General features: G+C 35.0%; 1 long non-coding RNA gene across 1 annotated transcript; it reads left to right on the forward strand.

Moving 5' to 3' along the window:
* LOC148130447 (uncharacterized) lies at positions 1-1,215 on the forward strand. The gene is made up of 3 exons (XR_015749970.1): positions 1-21; positions 139-187; positions 659-1,215. It is a non-coding gene; the product is annotated as an uncharacterized LOC148130447 (long non-coding RNA).
* Positions 1,216-15,404: the final 14,189 nt, after the last annotated feature.

Genomic DNA, 15,404 nt, shown 5'->3' on the forward strand with positions numbered 1-15,404 from the left:
GGACAAGAAGCAACAACTAAGGTACCCTGGAATTTAAATTTTACAAAAGATACATCGCTCCCAAAGAAGACTCGGAAGCAGCGAATGAAAGTGAAAAGGGAAAGGTTTTTTTTTCACTCTCCCTTCTTATGTTGACAGCGAAGAGAGCTGAATGAGAAATCGGGAAAACCTGCTTTGGCACCAACAGGTAATTAAACTGGAAATATAATTAAATGCCAAGGGGACAATAAAGATTTCTGAACACTAAAAAAACTTTTTTTTTTTTTTTTTGCTATAAGTGGGAAGGGAGAGAAAAACAATAAGGGCAGGATTTGGAAGGAGGAGTCTGCCTGGAATTTAAAAGAATCTAAAGCTAAATCTTAATAAGACTTCTAAAAGATACATTTTAACTGGAACTTTGCAACTAAATAGTAACCCCAGGAAGAGAAAGTGAAAAAAAGAAGAAAGTGTTAAAAGAAACAGCTTGTGTGTATTTGGATTGTTTGGTGACTTTGGGACTTCTGGAAATTATATTTGAATGACTAAAAACAATTGGATGGTTGTTTAAAAAAATCTACAATGGCGTCACTTGTGGATGAACTGAAAATGGAATTTAAAAAATATAAAGAAGAGGCACAAGAAGGGAAGGGCTCTCTTGGCTCCGTTTTTCAATTTTTAGAAATGGCAATCTGTACCTACGAGAAACTACAAGAAAAGACTGCGCAACAAGAAGATTGGGACAAAGAAGAAGCCATATTTAATGAACAAGTAACTTTATCTGGGGAAGAAAGGGGAAAGGGGGGAAAGAGAATGGAGAATTCAAGACCTAAAAAAACAGCCAAAAAAGGGAAAAATAATGTGAAAAGTGGATATAATGTTGGAAAGCAACAGAAAAGGGGAATACAGAAGAGGGAAATGGAGGTGGAGAGACAAGGGGGTAAAAAGGGGAGAGAGAGAAAAAGGGAAGAAGGAAGGGAAGAGAAGTTACAAAGGTTTGGAGCAAGATGTAAAGAAACAGGACTTATTCAGAGATAATGGGTGAAAATTTAACTGAAAAGGGGATTCTGTAATGGTACATAAGATTGTATTGTTATATTTGTATTAGAAATAAAGTTAGAAAATTGGAAACAACATATGATTAAAAAGTGGGATAAAATAGTCAGTGTAATTCAGTGAAACTTTTGTGAACAAAATAAATGAAATGAAATAAATGAGAGAATTGAATTAGGAAGGAATGGGAACATTATTACTCAATGTTTTATAAAATATAAGTGAAGTGGGGGGGAAGTAATTATGGAAAGTTGATAAGTGTTCCCATAGAAGTATGATATTTATTTGAAAAGTAATGTGTAAAATGTTTAGGATTTAAATGAATATTAATATTAATGATAGAATTGAATTGGTATGGATTGTTGTTTTAATTATATTATATATTCATAATTTTTTCTTTTTTTAAAATGCAGTGTGTAGTTTTAGAATGTACCAAGCAGAATCCGAATGGAAGTTATTTATTATATTAAGTGTTATAATTTTAGGGGAAAGATATAAAGGCGTCATACTCCAATCAGTGTACAGGAGAAATTTTGTTTAATGAGAAAAGATAATAGATAGCTGAAACAGGACAGACAAAGAATATAGGTATAATGATCTGAATTGAGATGAAATAAATAAAATAAAATTAAGAAAGTTAAAAGAGGAGAAACTATATAGAGAATGTAGAATGGTAGTAAGATATGGAATGGTATATAAAAATTAGCATGAATTTGAATTTGTGTCTGTACGAAGAGATGTAACCCAGCTGCTTTCAAAGCTGCTTTCAAAAAAGATGTTTTATGTTTTGTTTGTTTATGTTTGTCTTTAAAAATCAATCAAATTTTCAAAAAAAAAAAACTTAAATTGCTATAAGATGCAAGAATAAGAGGAGGATTTGCTTTGCCCAATTGGGAACAAGCGACGAGTCTGATGTGGGTAAAGGAGTGGATAACACTAAGGAATACTAGACTTTTGAATTTAGGACATGATTTGTTGTTAGGGTGGCATGCCTTCCTCTGGTATAAGAGAACTAAAACGCAGGGGTATTTTAGAAGATATTATATCCGAGAAACATTGTTTCTAAACTGGAAGAAGATAAAAAAAACAATATTATTTAAAAATTCCACTATAGCTATCTACTATTGAAGCTTTTTCCTATCCAATAATATATAAAAAGTAACAAACAGATATGGTGAGATATTGAATGAAAAGAGTGAACTTAAATCTATGCAAGCGTTGGAAGAACAAGGTGTAAAAATGAATTGGTTTTCATATTTGCAAATACAATCTAGATTTGATAAAGATGTTAAAACAGAAGGTATCTATGATAAGTTGACTGATTTAGGTAAAATGAAAAAGTAACCAAAAAACTTTATGGACATTTGCTAGAGTTTAAATTAGAGGAAGAACAAGTAAAAGAAACAATGATTGCGTGGGGGAAAAATTTCGGATATGGGATTGACTTAGATAAATGGCAAAAATTGTGGTCTCAAAATTATAAAATGACAATGTCCACTGCTTATAAAGAAAATTTGTATAAGATGTTTTACAGGTGGCACTTACCCCTGACGAGAATTGCGAGGATGTTCAAGAATAAATCGGATAAATGTTGGAAATGTCATCAGATACCTGGTTCATATTACCACATGTGGTGGACATGCTCTGATCCAAAAAGATATTGGACTATAATCCACACATGGTTAGAAAAAATGACAAAACAATACATAGACTTTAAACCTGAGATATTTTTATTGGGAATTATACCAAAAAATATATTGTAAACAATTGAAATATTTGATTGTAAAACTTTTAACAGTGGCTAGAATTGTATTTGCTAAGAATTGGAAAACTGTAAAAATACCTATGCAGGAGGAAATTATTAAGAAAATCATGAACTGTGCCGAAATGAGTAAATTGACATTTGAAATTAGAGAACAAGAGGATAAACAATTTTATATGATATGGGATTTATTTTATCAATGGTTAGATAAAAAGACATGGTAAAGAAATAGATTAGTAAGCCTTACAATAAAAGTTAATAGATTGATATAGAATACAATATAAAATACATAACCATTGGATGAATGTATAAGATTAAATCATAATGAAAATTAGAATATCTTGTATAAAATGATGGAAAAATAGTCAAATGAATGTTTAATAATTGATATTATATAAGCACAAGCTAGATCGATAAGGTGAGAATTTATATAACTTGTGAGTAATGGTAAAAAAAGGATAGCACAAAAGATTGTAACCAACTGACACACTGTATAAAAGAATAAAAAATAATCCTTCCACCTCCCTGGTGACAACACATGGGCCCATTGGCAGAACCAAGTATTCAGGGTCTTACAAAAGAATATCAAAGGGGGGGGAGGGGCAATCTAATTTCTGCTGGGATGATATTCCAAAGAGAGAGAGAGAGAGCCACCATGGAGAAGGTCCTTCTGGGTCTAGCCAGATGGGACCTGCAACATTCCTTCCCTCTCTGCTGTAGTGGATTGGGTGGATGTAATTGGGAAGAGACAGTCCTCAGATAACCCAGTCCCAAACCATGAAGGCAAGGGTGGGATTCTACCAGTTCGCACCTATTTTCTAGAACCAGTTGTTAACATTCTAAGCAGTTCGGAGAACCGGTTGTTAGAAGAAATTACTGGCCTAATCCTGTAAGGAAGGCAGGAAGGAAACATTCTGGTGTTGCTTACAGAAACTGCCTCTCTGTTAACTGTTATTACATTCTTGGCAGGACTAGTTTTCCTGTCTCAGCAACTTCTCTAGAGTTTTTTCCCCCTCCTTTGCTGGTACTTTGCTTGTGTAGAGTGACCATTCAAAGTTACAATGGCACTGAAAAAAGTGACTTATGACCATTTTTCACACTTAAGACTGTTGCAGCATCCCTACAGTCTTGAGCAGCCAGGAGAGGAGATGCGTGCCTCGATGTGAGTGATATTGAGTTGGCCACATCCAGCCAATAACATGACCACCAAGCCACATTCATCACCTAAGCCATTGCCACAGAACCAGTTGTTAAAAACTTTGAATCCCACCCCTGCATGAAGGGCTTTAATGCTGACAACCAGCACCTCGAATTGCACCTGGAAGCAAATCAGCAGCCAATGCAGCTCCCACAGCAGATGTGACATGTGTACACCTGGGTCTGCACAAAACTATCAGGGCCACAGCATTTTGAACCAATTGTAGCTTCCAGATGCTTCTCAAGGGCAGCTCCATGTACAACACTTTGAAATAGTCAAGACGAGGTTGTGAATGACTGTGAACAGGGATTGGTGTCCAGGAAAGGATGCAACTGGCACACAACCCACAGTTGCACAAGGATCTTCTGCCCACAACTGCCACCTGCTCCTCAAGATGCACTGGGTCTGTTTGGATCTTTTGCCCCATTAGCAGACTCATCTCCAATATTTACATTATAGCCCAAACTGCATAATCTATGCAAAGCTAAATATTGGTTGCCTAAAAAGACAGAGATGCCCTTAAATGTGTAGAGCGCTCAAAATTTCAGTCTGCTTTTCAGGGGCAAGAATTTCCAAATAGTTTTATATAATTCCTCTCATTTTAAAAATCTGAAATCAGTTGTTGTATTGAAAGGTTTCATGTTTTTTTTTTTTTTAAATGAACAGTCTCCTGTTAAGTCTCCTGTTCATACCCCTAGAGGGTGCTAAAGTAATGTTTATAACTTAGCAGTACAGTAAGATTCATACCCCTAGAGGGTGCTAGAGTAATATTTGTAACTTAGCAGTACCTGTAGTTGTGTGTGCTTGGGGTGAGGCTTGTATGTTTGTTTTTTGCTTTGGGTTTTCTTTTTCTTTTTTTAATACATATTCCTGAGAGGTTATTCAATAATGTGCCACATGTTTTGGTATGATTGCTCAATTCCTGATCTATTTCTTATTTCCATGACTATAAAATATGGACAAAAAACCCTAATTCATACAAAATATTATTTCATGCCTATTAGACCTTCAAATAGTGTTTAAGAAGATGTATACTTCTGGCCTTCCGGTTGCATGGCTTCGGTGGCAGCAGGGATTCGCGACAGCTCGCGATTCCTGCTGCGCTTGCTGCCAAGGTGCCCCGATCCAAATGGGTCTGGGGGATATGGCTGCCCTGTAGAGGCAGCCGAAGAGAGAGGATCCGGACAGGGGTTTGGGGTGTCGCAGACCCCTCCCCAGCCGGAAAAACCCCTTTTCCCAAGGTGGTGGAGCGGCGGTCAGTGATGGCCGTCACAAAGAAGCCTGCAGCCGGGTAAGATTTGTGCTGGAGGAAGCTGGAGAAATGAAAAGGCTGGCTGAGCCGAGACAATTAACAACTCTTAAATATCCTGTAAACTGAATTGCCTGAGGATATATTGTTTCCCAAAGAAGTTTGGAAAGCTGCGGTGAAAGCTGGAGGGGAAGCTTTTATTTATTCTCCCTCCCCATAGAAACAACAGACGGAGATCTGGAAAATCTACTTGGGCACCGAAGGTAATTTACTTTGAAACTTAAAGCCAAGGGATAAAGGATTATTAAAAGACTAAGACTTCTAGAAGATCATCTTGGAAGTGTGTATTTGAATTTTACCCTGAAGGAGGTGAAAAGGTACAAAGAAGAAAGTGCTAAATGAAACTGTTTGCTCTGATTTGGTTTGCTTTGTGACTTTGAGATTCCTGTGAAAGCTTGTTTAAAAAAGGGGGATTAAAGACATTAGGGTTGCGTTAAAAAGAAAGAAAGAAAAAATGGCATCATCTTTTGAAGGATTATAAATGGAATTTCAAAGACTGAAAAAAGAAGATAAGGGCTCTTCTGGACCTATCTTTCATTTTTGGAAATGGCGATTTCTACCCACAACGATGAAGGAGAAGAAGCCATCTTTAATGGACATACGCACTTAGTGGAGGAAGAAAAGCGGAAGGGGGCAAGGAAAAGATAAACTTAGAACTTAAAAAAGCAACCAAGAAAAAGAAAAATGAGATGAAAAAGCGATATGATGTCAGAAAGCAACAGAAAGAGAAATACAACAGAGAGGAAGTAAGAGAGTGAAATTGGAGAGATGGGGGGGACAAAAAGTTAGAATGGAGAAGAAAGAAAGGGAAAAGGAAAGAGAAGTCATAAAGGCTTTTAATAAGATGCTAAAAAATGAATTTTCTTTTAGAGATAAGGGGTGAGAATTTTTTTTTAAAAAAAATGATTCTGCAAAAGTACATAAGAATGCATTGTAGATATTAGTATTTGAAGCTGAGTTAGAAAATTAGAATATTATATGATTTAAAAATGTATTAAAGGGAAGCCATGATTTAATTATAGAGTTTAATTTCTTATGAAATATTAATTAATAATAGAATTTAATTTCCTATGAAACATTGTTTTTATTATATTATAAATTTAATATTTCTTTTCTTACTTGTTTTTAGTTTTATTATTACTTATCAAACTCAATATTATTTGTTTGTTTTATTATTTTGAAATGTAATACTTTGAATGTACGGAGCAGAATCAGCACGGAAAATATGTTTTATTTCAAGTGTTATTTAGGAGGAAGATAAAAAGTTGTCATACTTCAATTTGGGTTTACAGGAGAAATATTGTATTAGATAGAAAGGAAAGTAGGTGATTGAAAGAATGGACCAAAGATGCAGAATAAATAAAACAGAATTAAAAGAATGAGTAGGAGAGAGAAAATATATGGAAAATTAGAGAATGCTAAATAAGATATGAGATAGAATATAAAGTGAGTATAAATTTTGATTGATGTCTGTATAAAAAGAGTTAACTCGGGGTAAGCCACCTTTCAAAAAGAAGCTTTGTGTATTTATGTTTTGTGTAATGTTTGTTTAAGTCTGATAGGATGTGGAAGAATACTAATGAAAATATATTCAATGAGTATATATTTTTAAGGCAGAAGAAATATGATTAAATAGAAGGAAAGGGAGTAATAAAGAAAAGTTTTGAAAAGATATGACGTTGATTACAAGATAAATATATATATAGAAGTGTTTTAATTTGGAATTATCTTCTTTTCAAATAAGATGGTTTATTTGTTTCTTCTAGAAAAGATATTTTATGTCACTGCATCCTATGTTTTGTTTGTGTGTGTTAAAAAAATTAATAAAGTTTGTTTAAAAAAAAAAAAAAAGAAGATGTATACTTCTGGTTTTTTAATTTGGTTTAAGATATTTGAGAGTTTTTTTTAACTCATAAGATTTAATCTTGTCCATTATTAGCTTTGTTTTGGTTTCAAACGTAGCATCTATTAATAACAATTTTGAAAAGACATATAGTTAAATATTATAAATTTGCTACTAAATTATGTTCACAAAATATGAAAATTTTTATTATATTTACAGCTTTAGTTCTGTTGAACGTGGGACTTAGCCAAGGTGATAATGTAACAATAAACTGAAAAAATTATATTGCTAAAATTAAGGGGCTAACTGAGGATATGACCAGATTATGTAATCAAAAGTATATAATTTAAAACATTATTTATGAAGCTGATACCACCTGTCAGTGAATGGTCTAGATGTAATAATAAGCTTAACAACTGCATTAATCCTATATTAATACTAAATGGATATCATATACATCTTTTATCTTTTAAATTATTTTTATTTAATATTTTCATTCCATTTCTTTCATTTTGGCTTTGATTATTTTAATTACCACCATAAATGTATGCTCCTTTCTCACTATATTATGATTATCATGTGTATATGTGTGTGTGTGTGTGTGTGTGTGTGTATCTGCTAGTGTTGTCATTATTTCTATTTCACTATAGTAACTTCATACAACAGTGAATAATAACTTTAACATTAGGTGTGAATAATAACTTTAACATTAGGTGTGAATAATAACTTTAACATTAGGTGTATATGCTGTCAGCCACAAGAGAAGATGCAATTAAACTTCTCTATGGTTTAACTATATTTCTAAAAAAAAAAGTAGTCAGAAAAAAACGGATGGAGCATACCGAAGCAAAACCACAAGAAGTATAGGTTTTAATCTTCTATGGAGCAATAAGTAGCATTGGATAAAACAGGAACTCATGCACCTTAGCAAAAACAGAAGAGGTTAAGCTAAGCTCCAGAACCAAGTAGAAAGTAAGGTCTCTGAGCTGCATCAGAATGACCAGGAATAAGTCACCTGGAGATGAATATACAGCATATTATTTCATAAGGGGAAGGTAAAGGAAAGGCATATACTCATTTTTATTAGAAAGTGGATTACAACTTAGATTTTTAAGGTTAAGAGTTTCCTCAATGGAACATTAAAAAAAGCAATAGCAGAAATCTGACAGTGAATCTTTTAAAATGGTTCTAAACATCAATAAGACTAATAATAGTCAGGAATTCAATGGATGTAAATAACACAAATTCAAAATCATTAGGAAAAAAAACACAATTTGCTTGTGTCCCCTAAACGGCTACTAGAATTGTACGTGTAGAAATTAACAAATCAATCAGGAATATATTGTCATGAAAGTTTTTTCATATCAGGTAAAAGCCCTGGATAGTCCAGCATTCTCTGTCACATCTTCATGGATGATCAGATGCATGCACAAATCACAAGTTCATAGTTCTTCTACTGGTGCTATTTAGCAACTGGTACTTAAAAAATGCTACCTCCAATTCAGAATAAATAAACATCAGAGTTAGTAATCACTGACAATCTTGCTGTCCATAATTCTAAATCAGTAGCCAATGTCAGCATTACACCAGAAAGCACCTCAGCCCTACCTCATATTCTGAATAACATTTCCCTTTTTTTCTTAGTTCACATTTTTCTTCAACAGATGTCTCTAATTTTAACAATAAAGAAAACAATAAACTTCTCTGTCTTCATTTTTTCCAGGTCACCAACAGTTAAATACATTCTAGCTATACATCTATTATTGTAGGCTTTGTTGTAGAATTTTCTGGAAGGACTTTAACTTTTTTATTTCCCTTTTCAGTTTTATCCATCTATAGCAGGGGTGTCAAATCACAGCTCGCGTGCTGGATGTATCATATACTGACCCTGGCTTCGGGCGAACTGGATGTTAAATTTACATCTGGTTCACCGAACTGGAGTTGAACTGTCTGGTTGGCCCATCCCACCTCGCCCCTCCCCTCCCAGGAGACTCCACACAGCCTGTTTGGATGCAGGTAAGTGCAGGGTCCATGCAGAGAGTCTGGGAGGGCAAATAACAGCCCTTCCGGAAGTCTGGAAACGGGCCTGTTTCTAGCTTCCAGAGGGCCTCTGAAGCCTGGGGGAGACCATTTTTGCTCTCCCAGAGGCACAAGGGAAGTATAGAGGACCTGGGGAAGGTGAAAAATAGCCCTTCCGGAAGTGTCGGAAGTCCAGAAACAGACCTGTTTCCTGCTTCCGGAGGGCCTCTGAAGCCTGGGGGAGGCTGTTTTTGCTCTCCCAGAGTCCCAAGGGAAGCCTCTGGACCCTGGGGAAGGCAAAAAATGGCCCTCCCGAAAGTTCTACCATGTCCAGGCCCACCCAGCAACTGGGCAGTGAACCGGTTGCTGGGATTTTTGGATTCCACCCCTGCCCCTAATCTATAGCATTGTCAGCACCTTAGCTAAAGGCATCTGTTCATTCCAATCTCTTCCCCTAACCCTCATTTTCATTTTCAAAGGTCTGGCCATAAAATGGTCTGGCAAGTTCAGTTTAAAAACCTCTACAAATACTTATTTTTGTACTTTGATACATCTTTCTTTTGATGAAATTCAGTATCAGGGTTCATTTACAAGCTGTGTTCCCAAGTTATTTAAATGATTTCCTCTCCTAGCTAGAATATTTGTAACACTGTGGACTTATGCAGGTCAAGCAAGCCTTTTTTTGGGTTGTGGGGGTTGATCATTGCCGTTTAATACATTGTTTTCATGAATCCATCTAATTCAAAGCACATTGTGCATGTTAATCACAGAGTTGTTGGGCTGAAAAGAGTAGCATAATAGTTCCCAGGGTTAAACAGCCCATTTGATGCCATTCAGTTTTGTTTTGATATGTTTTTTTGGACCAATATGCATGACTAGTAACTAGAAGCAATTCAGAGAGACAGGAAATTACTACAGAGAGAGGTAAGGGAGAATGTTGCATTCTACATTTGCTTGTTAAACTAACACAAAAGCAGCATTCAGTTCCCAGAAAGTCATAATATGACTGTCCATTGTTGCAATTTCAGCTCCACTGATTACCACTGTATGCCCTATAGTACATAGAAAAGAGTGATTATTTTCCTCAATCTCATATGTATTCACCATGCAGAATATAAATGTCATCTCTCTCTTCCACTCTCCCTCCCTCTCCCTCTCTTTCTCTGTGTATGTGTGTATACATACATACATGCATGCAAAGGACCCCCTTATGCTATTCTATACTTTGATGTTACTGTTCTTTCAGCAAGAGTCCAAAAGCTTATCAAATAAGAGGTCAGTTGAGAAATGTATACAGCCATAAAAGTTAATTGAATCCACAGCCTATTTGTGGAACATGGACTCTAATGAGATAATAGATACTACAGCGCAGGTTCTCCACTCCTCTGTTAAGACTCCTTGCCTGACTAAAGGACTCTGCATGGAACAGTAGTTTTGATTCTGTGTAAGTGGAGAAGTACAATGGAATAGCCTATGTTATATAAAATTGTTCTAGAATCCTGACTAAGTCAAGATTAAAACTGGTGATGTCTTGTTCATACTTGTAATTTTCCTGGACTTATTGATCATAAGAAATAAAATGTTTCTCCCATCTGAGATCTGCGGTGAGGCTGGTGAAGATTTTCATTATTAATTTGAAATTGAGATGAAGTGTAATAGCTTTCTCATCCTGAAAAGTACAGGTGGTCCTCATTTAACAATCATTTCTTCAGTACTATTCAAACCTATTATGAGTGGTTAATGAGTGATCCTTAGAAGCATCCCCATAATAATCTGCTTGCAATTTGCAACTTCTTCGGTTGGATTCTGACAAGCAAAGTAATTAGGAAGCAGGAGGTATGGTGGCTCAGTGGCTTAATGATACTGGGGATGGTCTTTGCTCAAGCGATTTGAGTCCTAGCAGAGTGTAGCAAGGTGAGTTCCTGTCACTTACCTCAACTTCTGCCCACCTAGCAGTTCAAAAGTGTGTTATGTGTAGATAAACAAAGTCAATAGGGAAGCCTGATTCACTTAACAATCATGTCCTTAGGGCAGTTCCGGTTTGTCAGGCTTCGAAGGCGGCAGGAATTCGCGTTTGTGCGCGATCTCTGCCGCGCTCGCTGCCGGAGTGCCTCCGATCCAGCTGGATTTGGAGGCTATTAGTTATCCTGTAGGGATAACTGAAGAGAGGGGAGATCCGGGCAAGGGTCTGGGGGCATCACAACCCCCTTCCCCAGCCGGCTTAACTCCCTTTTCTAAAGGCGGTGGAGCGGCGGTCAGCAATGGCCGCCACAAAGAACGTCTCAGCCGGACAAGTTTTGTGCAGGAGGAAGTTGAGAAAGTGAAAGTTTTTGGCTGAACCGGGACGACAAGCAACATTTGAATACCCTGGAACTTTGGCTCTTTAAGTGATACATTGTTTCCCAGAAGATCGTAAAGCTGCGGTTGAAAGTGAAAATGAAAGCTTTTTTTTTCTCCTCACTTTCCTTCCCTACAGAGATAGCAGATGGAAATCAGAAATACCTGTGTTGGCAGCAGAAGGTAGCTTTGAAAATTAAAGCCAAGGGGACATTAGATTTCTAAACACTGACATTTAAAAATTAAAATCTTTTTGCTATAAGTGGGAAGGAAGAGAGGTAAATGATTTATACCAAGACTTGTTTAAGGAGACTGCTTGGAGCTGATAAGATCAGAGATTAAATTGCAATAAAACTTCAAAAAATTACCTTGGAATTGTGTAATTGAATTCTACCCCAGGAAGAGAAAGTATTAAAAGAAGAAAGTGCTAAATGAAACAGTTTGTGCTGATTTTGATTGCTTGATGACTTTGGGACTTTTGTAAACTATCTTTTGAAAGACTAAAAAAACATTTGGATTGTTTAAAAAAATTTTTTCACAATGGTATCTGTTGAAGAATTGAAAATGGAATTTGAAAAGTTAAAAGAAGAGGAACAAGAAGGCAAGGGCTCTTTTGGATCTATTCTTCGCTTCTTAGAAATGGCGATTTTTACTTATCAGGAAATGCAACAACAAGAAGGTTGTGATGAAGAAGAAGCCATCTTTAATGGACATATAATTTTAATTGAGGAAGAAAAGGGAAAAAAGGAAAAGAAAATGGAGAATTTAAGTTCTAAAAAAACAACCAAGAAAGGGGAAAATAAGGTGAAAAATCGATATAATGTCAGAAAGCAACAGAAAAGAGGAATACAACAGAGAGGGGAGACTAGGAGGGTGGAGATTGAGAGATGGGGGGGTAAAAAGGCTAGATTCGACAAAGAAGGAAGGGAAAAAGTGAAGAGAAGTTATAAAGGCTTAAAACAAGACGTTAAAAAACAGGTTTCAGAGACAAAGGGTAAAACACAATTTAAAAAGAGATTCTGCAAAAGTACATAAGAATGTATTGTAGTATTTGTATTTGAAATAGAGTTAGAAAATTGGAACAACATATGTGTCATAGAACATTGTAGGGAATGTGTAAAATGTCTAAGATTTAACTAATAGAGTTTAATTAATTAATTTGTTATGGAACATACTATAAGCTTATTATGTTTTTTATTTTAAAATGTTATGTAGAATGTACTAAGCAGAATCAGAATGGAAATTATGTATTATTTTAAGTGTTAAATTTGGGGGAAAGATAGAAAGGTGTCATACTTCAACCAGTGATTACAGAAAAAAGTTTGTATTAAAGAGAAAAGATAAATAGATAATTGAAAAAGAACGGACAAAAGATACAAGTATAATGATTTAAATTGAGATTAAATAAATAAAATAGAATTAAGAGAGTGAAAAGAGGGGAGAAGACATACAGAAAATATAGAATGTTAAATAAGATATGAAATAGTATATAAGGTGAGCATGAATTTGATTTATGTCTGTACAAAAAGTTGTAACCCGGGGTTAAGCCGCGTTTTGTTTGTTTATGTTTGTTTATTGAGAATTAATAATGTTGGATAAGAACATATGAAACAGTAACAATATGAAATATAGTAATATGAAATAGACGAAAATATAAGTTTAATGAATAAAATTGAACAGAAGTAAAGGAAGAAACAGTGAGAAGTTGGAAAAAGAGTAATAAGATATGAAGTTGAATATATAAGATGCATATTAAATTGTGTTTGTATGGAAATGTGATAATTTGGAATTATGTTGTACTTAAATAAGATGTTTTATTTGTTTTGTTAAGCAGTTCTTAGAAAAGATGTTCTATGTTCTTACGTTTTATGTTTTGTTTGTCTGTGTATTGTCTTTGAAAATTAATAAAGTTTGTTTAAAAAACAACAATCATGTCCTTAACAACTGCAGTGATTCTCTTAACTGTGGCAAGAAAGATCATAAAATGAGGCAAAATTCACATAACAAATGTCTCTCTTAGCAACAGAAATTTTGGGCTCAATCATGGTCATAAGTCAAGGACTACCTTTATGCAGCTAACCAGCCCTATGTGATATAGAATTCCTTTGTCTTTATCCAATAGTTCTTTCCCTATATTCTTAAATAATCTTATATAACATCTACTCTGACTCCCTGCAGATTTTCAGGATTTAAACGAAACTTCTTTCCCAACGCTTAATTCTTTAAAGATAGAGCTCTCTGGAATTGATCTACAGAACTTCATGTAAGGAAAATATGTTATCAACAATTAGCTATGACCCTCCCATTGTTTCCATGTAAGATTATGGGGCTATCTATTATATAATTATGTAAGATAATTATAATCTCACCAGACTTGAGATTCTAGGCTTTAGACAACCTTGAACTACGCTGGCTAAGATTGGACTTAAGCATAGTACATAAAATCATATGTGACAACATCTTACCAGTTAATGAATATTTCAGTTTTAACCACAACAACACAAGAGCACGCAACAGATATAAATTTAATGTAAACCACTCCAAACTTGATTACAGGAAGTACGATTTCAGCAACAGAGTGGTCAATGTCTGGAACTCACTACCTGATTCTGTTGTCACCTGCTCAAACCCCCACTCCTTTTCCCTCAAACTAACCTCTATTGACCTCACCCCATCCCTAAGAGTTCTGTAAGGGGCGTGCATAAGTGCACAATCGTGCCTACCCTCCCTGTCCTATTGTTCCCAATTATTAGTTCCTATTTCTTATATTTAAACTTATGTTTATTCTTATTTCTATTGTATTGTAAGCTTTTGACAAAATAAATAAATAAAATAAAATAAAATATTTATTTTGACATTCATTAGCAGCTAGATGGATTTAGCACCAGAAGTTTAGACCTGGAGCATAACTGTGCCAGGTAAGGATACCTAATTCTTCAAAGAAAAAAAAATAAGCAAGATGTCCAATTGTGCTCATTACTCAGTGCTCCCATTTTATAGAACTATTTCTGGGTAATCACAGGGCTTTTGAATTACCAGTTGATGCATTGACTGTTTTCTATAATGTCATGAAGTGAATATACATGATTTCCACTTACTTGAAATAAACATTGGATTTTTTTTGATAATTGCAAATTAATTGCTTTGTATTGTATTATTGGAAAAATATGAGCATTTCTCTCCATGTTATTCTTTTCATGAAGAAGAAAAAGAACAATGTGGGCTTTGTGTTGTACCATCATTATCATAACTGTGAAGGAAAGGCAGACCATCTCTTCCATGGGTCAAGGAAAACTAAGATTTGAATAAGGATTGAAGTTATCCAGAAAGAACTAAGAAGCATTAAGAAAATATTACGATAAATGAAAGCACAAACATATTTGATAGCTTCTATTCTGAAAGCCTATTTTTCTGTGAAGTTTTAGTGTTTAGTTTTCATATCACATATTTCAGCAATTATAATACAGCACTGAGTGGAAGAAGAAAAAATTCTTCAAATTACTAGCAGTCTTCAATTTACAACAGTCCATTCTAAGTTACAATGGCACTGAAACAAGTGACTTATGATTGATTTTGACACTGAGATCCATTGCAGCATCCCCACAGTCACATGGTGCTTCAGGTGCTTAGCAACTGGCTCATATTTATGACAGTTGCAGTGTCCCAAGGTCAAGTGATCACCTTTTCCAGTCTTCTGATGAGCAAAATAAATGGAGGAGCCAGATTCACTTAATAACCGTGTTACTAATTAACAAGTGCAGTGATTCACTTAACAACTGTGACAAGAAAGGTTGTAAAATGAAGCCAAACTCACTTAACAAATGTCTCACTTTGCAACATATATTTTGGGTTCAATTCTGGTCATAAGTCAAGGACTACCTATCCTGAGAATACAAAAATCCGGAGA

Source organism: Notechis scutatus, chromosome 5, assembly GCF_049901735.1.
Source record: "Notechis scutatus isolate UNSWTSFEM ecotype Mainland chromosome 5, rNotScu1.2, whole genome shotgun sequence".
Lineage (NCBI taxonomy): Eukaryota > Metazoa > Chordata > Lepidosauria > Squamata > Elapidae > Notechis > Notechis scutatus.